Raw genomic sequence first — 16,085 nt, forward strand, 5'->3', positions numbered from 1 at the left:
ACCTGTACTGTAGCTCTACCTGTTGACTACCTGTAGCTCTACTACCTGTCCTGTAGCTCTACCATTAGGACTACCTGTAAATCAACTACCTGTAGGACTACCTGTAGCTCTGCTACCTGTAGCTCTACATAACTTTTCCAATGGGATCATTTTCCAAGGCACAGTCAAAGTTCTTTCGCTTTAGAGGGTTGTTAAAACCAACATTAAACCATAAAACCGGGGTGTAGTAATTCAATAACACTTTCTCAATTTAGGTTTAAAAAACAATCACATAATTGTTACTTCCAATGTCCGAGTCGGCCTCTAGATACTCACTATCCCGAGGGATATATCACAATTTCTCTCATGGACTGGTGGTCTTCCCTTTTGACACGGCCAAGAGACATGTCATGCCGGGCAGACAATATGTATCTGAGGTTAACAGTGTTTGGATTGTATCAAATCAGCCAGTTGTTTCTTTAAGAGGCGCTGCTTGGTGATTCGCAGCTGCTGCTGTGGTGGAGTGGCGGTCAGAGGAAAGCAGATTCATGACTCCATGCAGCACAATAGGCATTGATCGCCCGCTGCTGTTATTCAAATCAGTACCAAGGGAGGTCCGTCCCCCAGCACATTTACCGTCCGCCTCGGTCACACCGGTATTGTTGGAGGGGATCAAGAAGAGGGCCTTTTTGTTGAGGTCCAGGGCCAGTGGACATACAGGAGCCTGGGTTCCGGACGACTACGACCGCCGGATGAGGGGCCAGGAGCCCGGGTTCTGGACGGGGACCGCCGGGTGAGGGGCCAGCCAGGGGAGAGAGTGCCCTAAGGAGAACCGGGAGAGGATTCATCCAATATCATCATGGGGTAACAGCTCATTGAGTGTTCCAGAGGATTGGTTAAATGTGTGTGTTGGGTGTTTTGAAGCATGGGGGGGGGGGGGGTTAACAGGTGGAAAGATGTTTCCGCAGACTTCAAATAAATAATAATAATAATACATTTTATTTATAGTGCCCTTTTCATTTGGGATGAATAGGTAAAGCTATAGTGTATAGAAACAAGTGTGATTCAATCATCTTTACATTGGACTGTGTTTGCATGGGCCTATCGAACAACAACAGAATAGCCTATAAGTTATAACCAATAACCGATGGTTTAAAATCTAAATTATAAATCATATACCAACTAGACGTCAAAAAGTGGCCTCAAGTTTTGTAAGGATGCACCTTCTTATCCATAAATACAATGGTTAATAAAAGCTAAAGGTATGACTGAATCAATGTTTCTTTATGGTTAATTAAACCTAAAGTTATGACGAATCATAGTTTCTGAACTGTTGAGCCCAGTAATGCCATGCTTAATTAAACCTAAAGGTATGACTGAATCAATCAGCCCAGTTAACTGTTGAGCCCAGTAAATGCAATGCTTAATTAAACCTAAAGCTATGACTGAATCAATCAGCCCAGTTAACAGTTGAGCCCAGTAATGCAATGCTTAATTAAAGCTAAAGCTATGACTGAATCAATCAGCTCAGTTAACTGTTGAGCCCAGTAATGCAATGCTTAATTAAAGCTAAAGCTATGACTGAATCAATCAGTTAACTGTTGAGCCCTCGCGGCTGATTGTCCAAACGCAATTCTTGTGACGTCACAAATCAGAGTGTTGTGCATGGACGTCTGCCGCGGGACGTCTCCTGAACACCTGGAGGAGACAAGGTCTTGTTTATTCGTTTGGTGTTTGATGTGGCAAACAAATGAAGCTATTAAAGGCCACCTTGTATCGATATCATTTATTTTTGTGTGCTTTCTATGTTCTATCAATTTAATGATTTGTGAATTAAAATTGAACACAAAGTGGAGTGTGTTTTTTTGTTATTTTTAAGATAAGCTGATATTTTTTAGTTGATGAAAACGACCACAAATAATTTCCAAGTAGATGAGCAGCAAAATAAAGTCTCTTCTTTCTGCCCTGCTGCTTCTTTTGTGGACTTTGTGGTGTTTTCAAATTAAATTAGCATAATTCTAAAGGATTGTATTATTTTATTTTAACAAACCGTGACCTTTCCAACCCATTCATCCCTTCATAAAGGGTGAATTACACCGTGGGTGAACAATAAAGGATTAAAAAGATCTTTAGGCCCACAACTCTTTCTTTCCTCTCTCCTGTTTCCTCAATGATTTATCATCCTGTAGTGTGATCAATACTAAATATATCGATTTATTGAAGGTATATTTAGTAGTCTACATGTAGGCCTATAGTTGACCTAGTGTTTGTCAATAATTGATTTTTAAATGACTATATTTAAATTGTACAACTACGATAAATGTAAAAGATTTATGAATGTATGTATGTATTTATAAACAATCAACATTTTATTAAATCTGATTATGATTATGATTATCTTATTATGTAATTTAGCCTATATCCTTAAATAGTGCCAGTATAGCGCTATGTGGTCGGAGTTTGGATAATAGTCTTTTCATTTAGAATGAGAAGCTAATATCTCTGGTTTCTATTTGTTGGTTAGATTACAAATTATAATTTTATTTTTTTCAAAGCACCCAAAAACATTAGAAATGTCACTGCAACATGATCATCATTCAGGGACACTATAATCAAGAAGGACTTAAGATAAACACTTTCATGTTGTTCCCTGTATGATGGGAGAGAACATAACTCTTATGTGAGGGAGTTTGTGTGATTCTCACCCCATCCTACTCTACATGCAGAAACAGGAGCTCTTGCAGACTTAACGTCCTACTAACAACTACAGTACTAACATAGTAGGCCTACCACTAACATAGTAGTCTACCGGAATACTAACACACAGTGCGTTTACATGACACTCAAGAAAGTCAAATTATTGGCTTAGTCCAACTATGATTGGATTATTAAGATGCATGTATACACCTTAGTCGAGCTAAAATCGAATCGAATTGGGTTACTCAAAGTCGAATTAAGACCCCTAGATAATGCAATTCACAGTCGAGTTAAGCATGTATGTACGGAGTCGAATTGGATTATGCGTTGAATTGCGTTCTGCGCATGCTCGATATATTTTCCCGGGGCCGTGAGCCGGAAGTAGAAGGAGACGATAGTCGTGTTGTTGCCGCCGTCGGAAAACGAGAAACGGCGATTTAATTTAAAAAATGGCGCAGAAGATGGAGGAAGCCAGTGAATGTAGTTACCCACTATAAGAATTGTGTCCCGGCCACGGGAGCGCACATGGCATGCATTCATTAAAGGTGGAAGCACACAGACACTACGCTTCGATTTCACCCAAGGCTGAATTAAAAGTACGTAATTATTAGTAGTATGTTTTTCTAAATGTGGGTCATCAACAAGGTTGTAAAGTAGTAACTTCGGGCACATCTGTCAAAATAAATGTTTTTTTCTCTCTACGTGTTTACGATCTTTATTCATTCATTGCGCCGCGGCGAGGAATGCCGTATACGGACGGGCGGCGGAGGGGCTGCTCCAGCAAGGGAAAGATGTTTTCAGTAGACAGCTGTCAACTCACTTCGGATAGGCGATTTATTTAAAAAGCTGGAGCAGAAGATGGAGGAAGCCGGTGTCATGCCAATGTAGTTACCCCCTATAAGGAGTGTATCATCAACATGCATTCAGTACACACTACGCTTCGATTTCACTCAAGGCTAAATTAAAAGTACATGTTTTTTCTAATGTTTCTCATCAACAAGGTTGTAAAATAACTATGATCTTTATTCATTCATTGCGCCACGGCCGAACTGACGGGGGTATTCTCTGATATTATGAATCTTACAGACTGCGCCAGGTTCTCCGACTTCCACAACAAGTAAAGACTCCTAGTGGGGTTTATCTCGAACATGGGAGAAAAGGAATTGGGGGAAATTAACTTGATTTACTCACCGCCATGTATACCCGGACAATTGCAGTTGTCCAATTGCGGAGCATAGTCGAACTATGGCTTTAATCGGATTAAGCTGTGCATGTAAACGTACTGACAGAGGGCTGCCAGAGAGGTCCTATATTGTATTGTATCCTTCTTCCAGTGTGAAGAGAGTTGGGATAGTCTAGGGGTTAGGGGGTTTGACTCTCAGATGAAAGGCTCTGGGTTGATCGACAATGTCGATGTCTACCTGAAGGCATCCTAGAGCAAGATCTAACCTTATCTGCTCCTTAAGGACATACATCTTATCTTAGTTATATGACTGTACTGCTAAACGACTAAAAAGTACTACACACACTTACACACACACAAACAGACACACATACACTGGACAGCTGGTGTCAGATCGTGGGAATGCCAGTGGTGGACATTAGAGGGTCAGGGGGGAGTGCCCTAGAGCCCCACGCACCTACACCAGGTCAGGGTGTGTGTGAGAGAGAGGGCCCCTTCACAAGCTAGCCGTAGTGCTCACAACACTAACATCTACCAAGTAGGAGGAGGAAAGAGCAGGGAGGAGAGAGGAGGTATCAGGAATGGCTCTGGGGCCCGGCTGCCCCTCAAACAACCCCTCCCCCCCACACACACTCTCGAAATAAGTCCACAGCCCCTTCTGCGCTCCTCTCCCCTGCCCTCATTGTATCCTCACACACCCCCCCCCCCCCCCCCCCCCCCTCCTCCGCCCTGACCCTGGCCGCTGGACAAAGAGCTCCACCAGGAGGATCACCGGCGGCATTCACACGTCAAAGAGGAGGTGAAAGAGGAGGGTAGATGGATGGCCTTAGAGAGCACCTCTCAGAGTGGAGGAGGAACGGGGTTTGGCGTCATTGTTGGCTATTGGGTGTCACTAGTGTGTGTGTGTGTGTGGGGGGCTTACTCATACCAGAGCCCGTCTACGGAGAGCCTTGGCACTCTCTATTGAGCCCCGTTGTATCGAACTTGGTTGCAGTTCCATTAGAATTCCACTGATGCACTGTGCAGATTGAATGGTGGTCTATGGGGCTAGATGGCTAAATGTATCTCTTTCACCTGCTTGTCCTTGAAATATCGCAGATTGTATTGTAGATTCCGCAAGCTCAATATAGATTATAGTTCAAAAGTCGAATGAATGAGTACTTATATCCTTTCGATTTCTTACAGTTCGGGCCCTTGTTGGCCGTACACGCTAGCATTCTGCTAATGAATGCTGATTGATCAGGGATGGACTTGCGACTGATTACGACCAGACCTCTTGATGGCATCTGAAGCTTAAGGAGGACTTTCCGTCAAAGTTATTTGTTATATATTATATGTATATATATAATTATATTATATATGCGGAAGTGCCAAAGTGACTCAGAAACATTTAGGCCTACACTATTGTCATGACTCATGAAAGAAGAAAGAAAGAACGGTCTTTTGCTGTTGACACATAAACCATGCAAGTAAGTGAGACTGTCGAAATGTTTAATATATTTAGTAATATTCATGCCGTGGTGTATTTACTTTTTGCTAAATTAAAATACCACGCAGTCAGGGGTACTTGACTGAGAAGCCCCTGACTGCAGCCCGCATTTTAGTTAGCTTTGTTCAACGAAGTAAGTGAGCTTAACCTTTTCATAATAATTGTTAACAAATGTGTCAGCTGCAGCTTAGTTTGTTAGGTGTCTGTCCTCAAGTGTTTATATTGCAAAATGCTTGATATATTTTAATTAAAAATAAGAATAAATAGGTCCCCAATTGTGTTTATCTTATCGGTTTGACTTTTCATTTGCTTTCAATTAATAGCCTACCTAGTCCTATACAATTCTATAGAAATCAAATGAAATTCATATAGCTATATTTATGCTTTTTTAATAACAAAGCTTTTTATGTTTATACTGGTTTTCTTTGACTTTTAGATCCCCAGTTTTATCATTGCTGGATAGTGGTAGTTCTGTTCAGACCCCTTATCCATTTTTTATTTTTAAATTTTTAAATAATTCTGTTTTACATAAACTAAAAGTTTTTGCATTGATCGGGGCGGAGCTCAATGTAGTTTGACTCCGCCCACATTGAGCGTCTGCGGGCTGCAGTCAGGGGCATAGATATATATAGAACACTAGGACCGTTTCTGAAATGGCATACTACATACTGCTCGTATACTGATCGTGACGTAAAAGTAGTAAGTAGTATGCAGTACGCGAAAAATGTTTTTTTTGCAGTATGCGACAGTTACCCGGATGATGTACTAATCGGGCAAAAATTTCTAGTATACATCCAGAGCTCACTACGTCGGATACTGTATCCCATAATGCAACGCGGCACCGCTTTAAAATAATGGCGGACAATGCGAGTGGCAAATACAAATGTAAGTATTACTTGTTTATTTTGATGTGATAAGCTTTCGTATGTTTTTGTAATCGTGTGTTTTTCATTGTTAACAGAACAAATGGCTCAACCGATATTTAATCATTTTATATTAATAACCAAATGTTTTGGTCATGTGCCTGTGTAGTACACTGCATGATACTTGTCATACTTGCATACTATACTGCATACTAGGGCGGGGAGTAGTATGTAGTGCACAGTATATACTGTGTCAGTATGCAGTATGTAGTATGTAGTATAGCATTTCAGAAACAGCTTAGATGTCTTACGGTGGAGTCTAGAACGTCCACACTGGCGGCCATCTTGCCCCAGTAAGCTCGCTCACCCATAACATTGTGTTGGTAGTGGTACATGTACTTTTTAAATAACCATAACTTGCTCAATTTTCAAACGATTTTCAAACAGTTTGGTTTACTACTACTATTTGTAAAGGGAAATCTTGTACCTATTTTAGATGATTAAATTTTTTTAGAACATAACATAATTATTCATAAGTATGCAGTGTCATAACTACATCTCTGACGTTTATAACAAACCAAACCATTTGAAAATCGGTTGAAAATTTAGTAAGTTATGGTTATTTAAAAAGTACATGTACCACTACCAACACAATGTTATGGGTGAGCGAGCTTACTGGGGCAAGATGGCCGCCAGTGCGGACGTTCGTCTCCATTGGCCAGCAGCGCGGACGAGACATCTAGTGTTCTATATATATCTATGGCATTGACCTCTACTGCCTACTGGCGCTGACAAGCCGTGGGGCCGTCATCTTGGACTGGTCGACCGCTCCACTCAGTGTAATCTGTTTGGCTGGTGCAATGAACTCACTGAATACCAAACTGATTTTCACACAGGGTTTTTTGCTGCAAAGGTCATACATGTAGCCATGATACAGGACACATGGTTTGGCTCAGTGACGGACTGGACGGTCTGGCATTTGGGCAGATGCCAGAAGGGCCGCGGCTTCTCGTGGGCCGTTTGGCCTCTCGTGGGCCGGCCAATCACGGAGCGGCATGCTTGTTGGGATTGCGCGGCCCCACCGTCGCGACGGCGGCCTCCCCCCCCCCCCGTCAACAATCATGTCCGCGCGCAACCAACCCCCCCACCCCCCCCCGTCAACAATTGTGTCTGCGCGCAACCAACCTCGCGACCGTGACCAACCCCCCCCCCCCCCCCGTCAACAATTACACCCACGGCCCGTTATAATGCGCAAATGCCCGGGCCGTTTTTTGCTCCCAGTCCGTCACTGGTTTGGCTTGTTTTAATATTCATAGTGGGCTTAACAGTAATAGAATATTCTGATATATGATATCAATCAAAACTGGGAACATAATCCCCGAAAAGGGGGAAAAACTGAGACATTTCCAGTTTGACTAGCAAGTCTTCAAAAACAAAACGGGGACAGATAGTTTTTTCTGTACGTCTGGTCACCCTATGATATGTGATGTAGGCTATGATAGGTATTTTCAGCATTTTCATTTTAATAAGTTGAAGAAACAATTAATATATGATTAGGCTATATATAAATATATACATAGCCTACTCATATATTAATTGTTTCTTCAACTTAAGTTAACTTAAAATAATTTACTGCCCGTATATATACACACACATATATACATATATATACATATATATATATATATATATATATATACACATATATATATATATACACACACAGACTGTTTTGCAGAGCTTCTTTCTCGTGCTCCCTTTCTGAAGTTCAAGAGAGGCGAGTTTGGCAATGTGATGCAGCCTTAACTTGTGAAACACAGACACAACCAATGACAACAAGTCTGGTTGTCGATGCCAAAACGCCTCCTCCTGAAAAGTAATCCCCCAGGCCCTGTTTGCGATGGTCCGCCGATATGAGCAGGAATATGCTGCACAGTGCTCTGGCATTTTGGATGCCCCCTTACGTCGATTTTCATGCACGAGTTTAGAAGCGGTCAGTATGGTGATTGGTTGTTGAGTGCCGGCGGTCTACGTGAAACTCATTCGCAACTTCCCACAAACGAGCCCACTAAATCAATGAAAAACAAGGAAATAGCCTAGGCTACAAATTAAGTCCAATCAAATAGTAGACCACAATAATGACGTTGTATGCACGTTAAAAAGAGAGCCAAAGCAAACAATAAAAATACGTAAATTGTAATTAAAAGCACCCTGCAAACTATTATCCAATGAGCATATTTCCAGCACTGTAGCCAGAAATTATAATTAAGGTGCGCCTGTGAGAGTTTGGGTGGCCTCAAGTTCACGGTGATTTACCGGAACGCTGTTCGAATAACTGCTGCAAGCATAGGCGTAGATTTCGGGGGGGACACAGGGGACATGTCCCGCCCAATATTTAGAAAAGGTAGAATTGTCCCCCTCAAAAAAATCTACATATTTTTTTAAAAGGTCGAAAAAAGTGAAATGAAAAACATTTCAAAATATATATATTTATATATCCTTCCGACCTGTAAATACGTTTCCCAATCATTCCAGACACCCCTATAGTGGACCATACCATCTTAACCCTGCCGCACAGTCACACGCACGTGTGCACTGCACAGGCACGTTACTCTCGCCTATGCTTGGTCGATGGATCAGGTCCGGTCAGGTTGGGAGTCGTGGTCTTTATACAGTCACAGGTGCGCAGCACTGAGTTTAACATTGGGGGGGACGCATATCGGAAACTTTACTGTTGATCTGTTAATGGTTTGAACAGAAATATGTCATAAATTAACTACACTGCAAAACATTCATAAATATATTTTCTGCCACGAAAAAGATACATTTTTAACAAGGGCGTAGGTTTGGATTCAACATTGGGGGGTCTGGGGGTTCCCCCCCAGAGATTTTGAGCGTCACACACTTCATTTCCTGCATTCTGGTGAATTTTTATTCAACAATTTGTGCCTTTTCTGAATTAATTCAAGGCGGAAATCTCTTTACTATGTATAGGAAATTTACTTAGTGCCTGACAGTTCTCCCCTCCACGTCGTCCATTCATTACTGATAATTGGACACCTCGTCGGGCATTAACTCATAATTTTGTGGTGGGTTAGGTGGGTCACTAATGCAGACACCAACCCGATGCTCTTATCATTGTCTGCACCCGCAACCGTCAAGGGTGTAGGAACCGGGGGGAAGGGGGGGACGTGTCCCCTCCAATATTGGAGACAGGCGCATTTGTCCCCCCCAAAAATTATACCGCGAGGAGAAAAATATTTGATTTTATTTTGAAAGCGCAACACAGCGTCTTATCACCGGCTCCCTGAATGGTGTTTTGTGCCCCCAACGGAGCCTTCAAGGCAGCGCGCAGGGTTGTCCCGGTTTCCACCAACCAGTATGAAATGTCCCCTTGTCCGCGATTACATAGCCAACGTGGTCTTATTATAGCCCAATCATTAACTAAAAAACACATAGAAACATTAAAGCCTCCAGCATATGATTTCAACAATGTGCATACGCAACAGGGATGGTTGTAGGCCTACAGTGGAATGCTGATGGAAACCAGCCCGATAGCCACTGGACGCTGTAACGGAACAGGGCCGCAACCGCAATACGATAGAGCAGGGTCTGGCCCTGCTCCGCCTCACGGACTCGTCTCTGAGTCCAAACGCACATCGGGCCGAAGCCGCTTCAGATCTGTTTTTAGGGGTTGTTGCGGATATCTGCCAGCGTCGCCTGATCATCGCGTTACAGATGCGGAGCGGGTGCGTGAAACGATTCTGCTTACCAGATCAGTGCCAGATGTGTTACAATTCCGCTTAAATCACCACCGGATTCTCCTTTTGCCTTATTTTCAACATCTTTGTCAGTTAGGGTATCATAGCCTATAGCTAGGCATACATTTTGCAGTCTGTGAAATGTCCAGAAAAACATTTTCACTTCAAGGCCTAGGCTATAACTAAATAAAAAGCTTGACATGACGTGATAAAGGCTACAGGTTTCAGTTGGAGCAAGGCTATAAGCTGAAATAAATCGTTTTAATGCTTAAAACGCATATTAAAACAATGTGAAGTCAACAACCAAGTCAACAAACACAGAATTAATGACCACAAATTCATAGTTTTCATGATAAGAAACACACAGGCTATTAAAACAACGTGAACAACGTTTAAAAAGATTCTGTGTATTGCTGTTATGTTGTTTTTAATCCAGGAAAGGCCACCGAGACAGGATTGCTTTTAACTCACTTTATTTGGTAAAGGTTTTGGTCTATTGTCTATCGTCTATGAAACAAAAGGAGAGGAATGGTATATAACACGCGCGGAGCGTCTCTAAGCTTTACATCTACGATACGCCGCCCAAGAGATTCTGCCTTCTGATAGCGGAGTCCGAGTTTAAATAGGCAGGTAGGGGTGGGCGTGTTCTGTGGCCCTACCGTATGTGCTCGGTGCTGCTCCCTGTGGCTATGTGAGAATATTACGGCTGAAATATATTACATTGCATAGACCAGGAGCGGCTTCACTCGGTGGGTTTTGATGTTACTGCTGCTGTGGCTGCTGTTGCTGTTGCATTAGTGTAAATCTATGCCATGATATTAAAATGTTAATTTGGTTAGCCTATAACTAGGTCTATTCTGTGCAACACTCATATTTGTATATGCTAGCGCTATAGCAGATGCGGCTTTAACTTCAAACGGCTAACACAGACTCCTTTGTGGTGCGCAAATGGTTAACAGCCTGTAACTTGCTATCTACAAAGCCAACAGCATTTCACTTGCACATTTAAGTTATAGACAGTAAATTAGAATAAACACATACAAATATAATGTAGAATAAACATATACAATAAACACATAAAAACGTACTTGTGGTATAGCTGGTCAGTTCGAAATTTCAGAAAGTTCAGAAGAGATAAATCTGCTGTGACTGCTTGGTTGATGTTTTTCTTTTGGTGCTTCTGGCTGAAGTCTGGCCGTATCTGCATGACGACAGTCAAGCGAGACCCAACTTTCACTTGGCACTTTTGGCGCTGTCGTAAAACGGACCTAAAATGGACCTAAAAGAGTTCTTCACACAGTTTGAGAAAAGGATTTTGGATGTGGTCCACATCAGGTAGCCTCTGTCAAAACAGTGTTGGTTCAAATCCGTTTTGCAGATATGGGCCAGAGCAGTTTTTAGCCCTTTTTTAAATGCCATCGGCTCAGATATGTATTACAGATTCGGGCCACACCAGTGAAGCCTATGTCAAAACAGTGTCGGCTCAGATTCATATTGCAGATCTGGACCAAATCAGTGTCAGACACAGCTAATGTCTTTTGGTTACCTATGGGAAAAGTGATCTGGGCCGGATCTGTAAGATGATATAAATACTAAACTGATGGCAGTTGGAATGTTTAAGCTGAAACCTCTATCTGGCACGGATCTGGTTCACAATCAGAAAACGTCTCTGGGCAAGGGGCTTAAAACAGATCCGGGCCAAATGTAAAGGCTATCGGGCGGACGAGCGCTGGGCGGAGATGTTTGCGCTTTTCAGAAGCAGGGAGATTCCGTACAAAAATCTATGTCTAATTTGTCAGTTTGCCTGGCACTAATGCTCCCATTGAGCTGATCTTTCCATAATGAACAATACTTGAACTGACGAGGAACTGCATGACCGTTCCCACCTTAAAGGCGTTGCTTGTTACAGGGGCCAATTTTTTTAATTTTTTTAAAGATTTATTTTTTGCCTTTCTCAGCTTTATTATAGAGATGGACAGAGAGGAAAGTGTGGGAGACAGAGGGGAGGACATGCAGCAAACGACCCAGGCCGGATTCGAACCTGGGTCTCTGCGATCAGGACTCTATTGCATGGTACGCGCCTTAGCCCAGTGCGCCACCGGGGCACCCCCACAGGGGCCAATTTTGATGACACCTGTCCATAATTCCACAGCAGCAGGCTGGCAGCAATCAAATCAATTTTGGAGCAAATTCACTCCTCAAACAAATATGTGTAGGCTAATTTGAAGAGTGTTTGTCTCTGTGCTCTATGATGTTGATGTGACATATTTCAGCCATAATATCCTCACATAGCCACAGGGAGCAGCACCGAGCACATTTAATAATTAGGAGGTAATATTCTCACATAGCCACAGGGAGCAGCACCGAGCACAATCAACAATTGACCGTTCGTCAGAGTTTGATTGACAGGCAATCTGATCAATCAGAACGCTCCTATTATCGAGTAGTTAATGTCCTCCATTTTGTCCGACATCTCTCCGACATACTGGCCGGGGCTATCAGCAGTGTTAACTCAGCTGCTCAGTGTTTACTTCGTTAGAAACTTCTAGATATTATTTTTTAATTCAGAGCTCAATATGGTAAAACGGTGTTGTCATGGAACCTGCAACACTGACAGCAGATATAGTGACCGAGTTGCCAACGTCTTTTTTTTCCCTTTCCCGAAGCCAACTAGGAACATTGAAAAATGTTTACAGTGGATAAAGTCGGTCATTATGCGTGACACAGCCTGCGATAAGTACGACCAAGGGTAGAGGATGTTCAGCACACACCAACAGTGAGTTTAAGCTCATGTAAAACGTAGTCCTATACAGTTACCCTTGTTGACACTTGCAGTGCGAATCCACCAGTCTCCTCTCTTTTAAGTCAACCTCGAAATTGACAATATGACGAGCGGCAGATTTCCGTTGGCTGGGATAAACTTCTCCCTTAACACTGATTGTGCCTATAATGTTATGTAGCCAAAATAAATTATCTGAAAGTTTATGCTTCAGTCAGGATTCACACTTTCATTTATTCTGACAATTTAGATTTGTTATATTTCAATAGAATAAATTATCTAACAATGTAAACTAATTAAGTAAAGAGTTAGCAGCAACATGACCGTTAGTCTTGGTGATAGCTATTTACCTGTACTATTTTTGTATATTATGACGCTATGTACATAAGATCCAGATATGAAGGCATAAGCCTTTTGTTTTTTCTTTAAAGAAATGCTTCCTTCGAGATAAGATAGGCTAAAGTCGTCTGGTATATCGCCTAAATTCCCAACTTCCATCTTCACGTTACAAACCAGCTGATGTCGGACTTGACAGCAGAACCCGCCCCCGAGACAGGGGGGCGTGGCTAGAACGCTCCGCGAACGGTCAATTAGGAGGTAATATTCTCACATAGCCACAGGGAGCAGTACCGAGTACATATAATATAAGCTGTAACACTTGCACATAGCCACGAGGGGGCAGCAGCTGATCACACATAGATGAAGGGGGCGGCCACACGCCCACCCCTACCTGCCTATTTAAACGGACTCAGCTATGAGACGGGAGAATCTCTTGGGCGGCATATTGTAGATATAACGCTTAGAGACGCTCCGCGCGTGTTATATACCATTCCTCTCCTTTTGTTTCATAGACGATAGACAATAGACCAAAACCTTTACCAAATAAAGTGAGTTAAAAGCGATCCTGTCTCGGCGGCCTTTCCTGGATTAAAAATAACATGACATTGACGTCTCTCTCTCTCTCTCTCTCTCTCTCTCTCTCTCTCTCTCTCTCTCTCTCTCTCTCTCTCTCTCTCTCTCTCTCTCTCTCTCTCTCTCTCTCTCTCTCTCTCTCTCTCTCTCTCTCACACACACACACACACACACACACACACACACACACACACACACACACACACACACACACACACACACACTACTACACGCCTTGTTCACAATTTTCTGAAGCTTCAGGCTAATTCATAAAAATAGAGATAGTCCCACACGATACTCATTTAATGTCTTTCATATTTTCTCTTAAATGTGTATACAAAAAACATTTTTTCCCCATTAGCATTGTTGTGAGCAGTAGTCCTATAGGACAGTGATCATGATTTGCCTCAATATCAGAATAACACCCATAGGACAAATAGCAATGGTGGGTGGAATGCCATAAAGTAGGTCTGTATATGCAGTGAAGCTTGTCCAGGCTCTGCTTGTCAGGATGTAGGCTATGAATCTGAATCACATTTTTAGAATGATTAGAATAAATTTTAAGAAGATATTCAGAAAATGTGATCAACATTCTTCCCATGTTATTTATTATTTTACAAAACTGGATGATTAGGCCTGCAATTAAAGAATTGGTTTGATATTTATCAGTTCATTACTGCCATTCAAAATGTGTTTTCCTTTACCTTTTCTGAATACATTTTAGGCCCAATTAGGGCCTTCATGGACAACATGACAACCATGACGTCAACCGCTCCATGCACCAGCAGGTTGCTGGATAAGTTAAATAGCAATCTGCAATGGGCTAGAATGAAGGTGAAGCCAAGTAAGTCTAGGAGTCTCTCAATCGTTAAAGGGAAGGTAGTAGACAATAAGTTTGCTATAAATGAAGAGATGATGCCTACAGTTCTGGAGAAGCCAGTGAAGAGTCTGGGAAGGTGGTATGATGCAAGCCTTAGTGAAAAGTCACAGGTTGAAGAATTGAGACAGGAAACTAGACAAGGTATTATAAATAGACAAGTCAGGGCTGCCAGATAAGCTTAAGTTGTGGTGTCTGCAGTTTGGTTTATTGCCTCGGCTAATGTGGCCATTGACAGTTTATGAAGTTCCTCTGTCAAAGGTAGAAAGGATGGAAAAGATTATCAACTCTTTTGTGATAAAATGGCTCAGAGTCCCAAGCTGCTTAAGCATTGTAGCCTTGTATGGGAAGGGCATTGTAGAGTTGCCAATATCTAGTCTGACAGAAGAATTTAAATGTACTAAGGTTAGACTGGAAATTACTCTTACTCAGTCCAAGGACCCAGTGGTGAGGAGGGTTGCACCCACAGTTAACGCAGGGAGGAAATGGAAACCAAAACAAGCCGTTCAGCAAGCTCAATCAGCACTTAGGCATAGGGATATCATGGGCCATGTTCAGCATGGGCGGGGGGCTTAGGGATGGACACAGGTAAACCTTTGTGGGGTAAGGCTTCTGCAGGAGAAAAGAGGAAAGTGGTAGTGGAGGAAATACATAGACAGGAGGAGACTGTAAGATGTACTAAGGCAGTGTCGCAGGCAAAACAAGGGCAGTGGGTGAACTGGGAGGGAGTGGAGAAGAAGAAGATAAAATGGAGAGATCTATGGAGCATGGAGGCTAGCAGGATCAGATTCATGATAGTTGCTACATGATGTGCTCCCATCTCCCCAGAACTTAAATCAATGGTTTGTTGAGGATGAGTCATGCACACTATGTTCCTGTGTGTGCAGCCTCCGCCATATCCTATCAGGGTGCAAGGTCAGTCTCTCCCAGGGGCGGTATACGTGGCGTCACAACCAGGTATTGAAATGTTTGGCAGAGGCTGTTGATGATAAACGGAGAGAAGTTAATTCATCAGCTGCTAGTAAAGAGGGTAGGCAAATTAAATTTGTGTGTCAGGGGGAAAAGGTTAGACCACTTAGAGGCAGGCACAGAGCCAGGCAGCTAAGTAATGGAGGAGCTTGGGAAATGAAGGCGGATCTTAATCAGCAGATTGTTGTTCCTCCACACATTGTTACTACTAGACCGGATATGCTATTGTGGTCGGACTTGGAGAAGATTGTTTATTTCATTGAACTTACAGTTCCTTGGGAAGACAGAGTTGAAGAAGCCAATGAGCTTAAGAAAGCGAAGTATGCTGAAATGGCTGGAGAGGCAGCACAGCGAGGCTGGAGTATGCGACTAAGGCCTATTGAAATCGGTGCGTGAACATACACACATACATACATACATACACACACACACACACACACACACACACGTATTGACCTGTTTCTGATGATGTTACTATGGTAACATGTTACCATAGTAAAAAACGTAAAAATTGTGAAGTAGAATATAAACAATGAAAATCACAGCATTTATAAATGAGTAGGACCAATTTGGACT

Source organism: Micromesistius poutassou (genome assembly GCF_964030765.1).
Source record: "Micromesistius poutassou genome assembly, chromosome: 5".
Lineage (NCBI taxonomy): Eukaryota > Metazoa > Chordata > Actinopteri > Gadiformes > Gadidae > Micromesistius > Micromesistius poutassou.